Below are 5,711 nucleotides of genomic sequence, written 5' to 3' on the forward strand. Positions count from 1 at the left end.
GAACGCGCCGCTACGCGAGCCCCGCCCCCTGACGATGGTCGCCGAAGGCCGAGCGAGCGCTTCCGAGCGCACTCGGCTCCTTCCGCCAGCCCTCGCCAGCCCTCGCCAGCCTGGCGGTCGGGAGCGGGAGTCCCGCACCTCAGCTTCCGAGCACGTCTGCTTTCCGGTGAGATGCCGACGCCGTGAGAACGAGCCCGTCCCGTTTTGGTGGGAATGAAATGGTGCTTCAGCAGGAAATGGCTGACTGCATTATTTTCTAGGGGGTGGATTTGTGTCACGCAGCCCCAGATGGCGTCAGATTGACCCTGAGCGGCTGCCTGGCTTCGGGGCGCTCGGCTTCCTCACGAGCGCCGTGAAGACGAGCGCGCCCCAGGCCGCGGCCGCGGGGCTCGCCGCGATGACGTCGGCGCCGAGGGGAAGCCGACGCTCCGTCCCGGGCTCCGCGGGCCTGGGCTTGCCCTGAAGGCTTGGCGGTTACTGACCGCTGCGCCCTTCTCGTTTGAGGGGTGGGGACGCCGAGGTCGCGCAGGGGAAGAAGCTAGTGGCCCGCGTCGCGCCGCTGGCAGGTGGCCGCGGGGCTGCGTGTCTGTGGGGCAGCGCGGGGCACACGCCGGGGCGACCGCGCAGTCCTCGCCGCGGACTCCGGGCCCCGCGTGCTGCGCCGACCGGACTGCCGGGCCCCGGAGGAGGAGACCTGGCCGGCCCGAGAGCACGGGGAGCCCCGAAAACCGGCGCCCCGTCCGAACGCAGCGCCGTGAGAGGCCGACCTCGAGAGAGGGAAGAAGAAAATGGGAAATCCCCCTTTCCGATCACCGAACAGCCCCTGCAGAATGGAAGCGGAAAGAAGGCTTTATCCACGACGGCCGCCGAAAACACGAGGTACCGGAGGACGCACGAACACGCGCAGGCTCCTCGCGGGGCCACCCGCGGCCGTGGCTGAGTGAACGAGAAATGCGCCCGCGTGCTTGGGTCTGCACTTCAGTCCCAGCCTCGGCGCCGTTCCCCCGGAGCCCCAGGTTCTCCGAGGGGTGTGTTGCAACCAACTACATGATCTGAAAGTTTGTAGAGAAGATGGCATGGCCGTGAGTTACCAGGAGATCCTTAAAAAAGGGTAGTACGCATTTGCCTTACAAAAACGGAGCACCAAGCTACTGACACGGCAATAGGAAAACAGAGGAACAGGAGGACGGATCTATCAGTTTTCTTCGGGTACATTCAAGGAAAAACAAAAACGAACTTAATTATGCAGATTGTATAGCACTGTCCCCAGGACAACGTAAATCATTTTTGTCAGTCTGATATTTATACACACACACACGCCTGTGGGATGCCCATCTAATGTTAGAGATCGTTATTTCTGATTAGTTGATACATTGGTTTCCTGGAGCGCCATGAACTGGTGGCATAAAAGAAGAAAAACTTACTCACTTATGGGGTCCAGAAGTCCTGAATCCAGATGGGGGCAAGCTTGGTTCTTTTAAGGTCTTTGGGGCTGTGTGGCCGGGGCGGATCTGTTCATGCTTCTCAAACGGTGGTTGCCTCCAGTCTCTGTCACGGTCATCACAGAGCATTGACTGTGTGTCTGTTCTCCTACAAGGACACTAATTATTGAATTAGGACCCAACCTAATCCAATATGACCTCATCTTAACTTGATTATCTGCAAACACCCTGTTTCCAAATAAGACCACATGTCCAAGGTGGACATGACTTTTGGGGGACACTAGTCAACCTACTACAGGTTGGATTTAAAAAAAAAAAAAAAAAAAAACTCTTTACTGTCTTTCTACATGCTATGAATTCTTTATAAATATACAATATTTTAGAAAGAAATGAGGCATGTTTCTTTTGAAAGCTACAGGAATGTGAGAAACTCTAAATGATAAAGAATATTCTTTAGTGGAAAAAAAATGGTTTATTAAATACTGTTGTTATAATTAAAGAGATTAAAAATAAAATGCAGTTAATTTAAAAAGTTTGCATCCTAACAGGAGCAAAGGTAAATTTAAGATGGATTCAAATCTAAATGTGTTCAAAAGCATATGCTTTTTTTTAATAAACATGAAAGACATAAAAATAAGGCAAAGGAGCAGTGGATATACAACTTGGAGATTTGATAAGACGCACAAAATTCTGTGTATTATCTCCAAACTTCTCATACAGTGATTGGGCCCTCGAATCTCCATTTTTAACAAGCCCGCCACATGATTCTCCGGTAGGTACTCTACCAGCAACAGTTTGATAAACACTGGTGTAAATGAATAGGTTAATGTATTTGTCCATATAAATAAAATTTGAGACTTTAGGAGAACGTATTTGTAATATTTAGCAAGCAAAGCATTAATATCTCTACTATATAAAGAGTTTTTTAAAAAGAGTTCCTAATAATAAGAGAAAGACAACTCAATAGAAAAATGACCAAAGAATGTATACCTGAAATTCACAAAGGAAATACAACCAATTAAAAAAAAACTGATAAAAGAATCTAAACTTCACTAAAAACCAAGCAAATGCAAATTTAAATAACAATTATTTATGTGTATGTATGTTTTCCTTTAAGACTGACAATTATTTTTAAAAATTACTAATAAAGTAGTGTGACAAAGGGTTGATTTAACCACGCCTATCAGCATTTTAAGCTTTTACATCCCATAAGCTGGCAGTCTAACTTCCAAGAATTTGTCTCACAGATACAATAACACAATATGTATGACATACTGTTGGGTAAGTATTTTCATTGGGGCATTGTTTGGATGTCAGACAATTGCAAAGAAACGTGGAAGGATGAGAAATCTGCCATACATCCACAAATGTAGTACAGTACAGATTTATATGGACTGATTTGCAAGTGTGTTCATAGTATAATTACAGCCAGTAGGTGAAAAAGGAAAGTTGTAGAAGGATGTGCAGGTTGCAATTTCATTTTTGTTTATCAAAATAGGTCTCTGTGTTTATATTTCTATGTGTGAATGATACCTCCATCTTACATAAAAGGATGTAGAATTGGAGGAGTGGTCTGGAGATTTAGTCTGATTGCTTGCAAAGCACACTATCTATTTAGATGACATGTATTCTGGGATTGGCTTAAAGATCATTTTTAGAACTTTTTTAAACTCAACTTTTGTTAGTTAACATACAGCGCAATATTGGTTTCAGGAGTAGAATTCAGTGATTCATCACTTGTAGACAACACCCAGTGCTCATAATAGCAAGTGCCCTCCCTCATCCCCATCACCCATCCAGCCTATCCCCCTCCCACCTCCCTTAATCAACCCTCAGTTTATTCTCTATAATTAAGAGTCAGTTATAGCTTGTTTCTCTCCGTCCTTTTTTTCTTTTCCCTCTTGCCATATGATCATCTGTGTTCTTGAATTGCCCATGATTGAGATCATATGGCATTTGTCTTTCTCTGACTGACTTATTTCACTTAGCATAATACACTAGCTCCATCTATGTTGTTGCAAAGGGTCAGATTCATTCTTTTTGATGGCTGAGTAATAGTTCATAGTATATGTAATTACCATATCTTCTTTATCCATTCATCAGTTGATGGACTTTTGGTCTCTCTCAATAGTTTGGCTATTGTTGACAATGCTACTGATTTATGGAACTTTAAAAGATGATATATATCTCACTCAAATGATGTCTTTTTTGTTGCCCCTGGGCTGGGGGGACCTACCAAAAAAAAAAAGTGCATCAAGCCCCCTGCCTCCCAGCCAAATTACTAGGGGTTTTCTCTGAGGGTGCAGGGAAAGCATGGGGGAGGAGCATACATATTTCATGCCCCTGCTTTATGATATGATCATTAAAGTCTCAGCATTCACACTCCCTGAACTCCCTTGTTTCGTTATTTATTTACTTGTTTATGGATTCCCTTCACCACTGGAATCTGAATTCTAGAGCCCTTTGCTGCTTTGTGTTCACTGACACCCCTAGATTAGTATGCTAACCTTGGTAATGTACACTGAAAACGTGTTGAATAATGAGGATTTGAGTGCATTTTACTTTGAGTGTGATTTTGGTTTTATTTGTTTAGCTTGCAGCTTCTGTTTAAATTTTCCACCTCCTCCAATCCTTCCCTCTCTTCATTTTTGAGTAATCACGATAGCCAAATGTAAATAACAGATCCTTTAGAAGCAGATCATTCTGAAGCACAATCTCCTAATATAAAAAAAAAAATGCCAAAGAGCTGCCTACATATATCTTTCATCCTAATTCTTAGATTAGTAATCCTCAACTCCTTTTGCCAGCTTTTCAAAATCTTAAGGTGTGTCCTGTAACATGTTGATGAAGCCGCATTTATTCTGGTCGTGAATATTGAGTATGTAGTTTGTGCAAAATACTGTGTGAATTGCTTATAGAGTCATACCTACATTTCCAAGTATAGGCAGAGTCACGGGCACCAGGTGCGAATCTCCCCATAGGTCACGTAACAACCAATTAGTTTTTGTTGTTGTTTCTTAGAAGATCTTCTGCCTAACTTTGCCGTGAGCTGACACCCCAGCCATACTCCTCCCTCCCTGCCCCCCTCAACTGTTTACCCCTTAGCAGGTTAGTTCTTCTTAACAGAACTATACATATTTGTAATTAAAAAAGAAGAAGAGTTGTTTAGCAAGCTTCTCAAGGTGGAAGGACCACGTATGATTTGTTTGCTGCTATTTTCCCATCATGCCATGGGACTTTCACAGGAGAGGCATTTAACAAATTAATCTGAATGAGTAAATAATCGTGGGATGCATTGTCTGGTTTCTCCTAGCAACCCTAAAACATGGCTTCTTTTTAAACTGCTTTTGACAATTGAAAATTACAGAATGTTACATACTTTGAATATAGAGTAAACTGATTTAATCCCAGTTCGGTTAATAAAATCAGCAAAACTGTAACTTCCAGCAACTATTCTGATTCAATTAAAAATGTTCTGTTCTATACAAAACATACCATCTTTTTTTTTTTTTTTCCCCTTAGACAAATGTTACTCTAATTCTCCACCTAAAAGTCTTGTCAGGAGGCCCTATGCTAGACAAGCTTAATTGTAAAATTGTAAGTGCACCTCTATGAAAAACAAAAAAACAAAAAACAATTAAAAAACCAATGTTTGCCTAAGAAACAGGGAATTTTTTATTCAGAAAGAAAGAAAAAAAACCTTCAGACTAAGAGAACGCATACAGACAGAAACAGATGCAGAGATTGCCTTTCTGCTCAAATGCCTGAAGAGGAACGCCATAAAAATTCTTGGTGTTGTGAGCACAGAAGGGCCAAGAAAGCCCCTCCAGAAATTTGCCCAGACTGGATAGTGACTAGATCCCATCTCTGAGAGATGAGAGCGTGAGATTGACAAGCTCTAACATGGAGCCAAAGCAGAGCAGAGACCAAATTCCATGTCATAAAAGAAACAAGTCTGAACTTAAAAAGGAGAGACTTTACTCAAAATAATTACTGCAAGAGGTGGGGTGTGGCATGTGGGGGATGAAGCCTATTGCAATAGGGGGAGATGGGAAGAATGTCATGACCATAACATCTGCAGGTGTCTCCAGAGTTAGGCAAATAGGGGTTTCTTTGATAAAGAGGGATAAACAAGGATTGAAGGATGTTGTTTTGTGGGGAGTGGGTGAAAGGGGAGCTTGATTGGATTGTGCATTAGAAAATATTTTAGTCTGAGGTCAACCTAGTCTCAGAAGGGGTTGCCATCTGGCTCAGGCTGAGGGTGGACCA

Source organism: Mustela nivalis (genome assembly GCF_964662115.1).
Source record: "Mustela nivalis genome assembly, chromosome: 15".
Taxonomy (NCBI): domain Eukaryota; kingdom Metazoa; phylum Chordata; class Mammalia; order Carnivora; family Mustelidae; genus Mustela; species Mustela nivalis.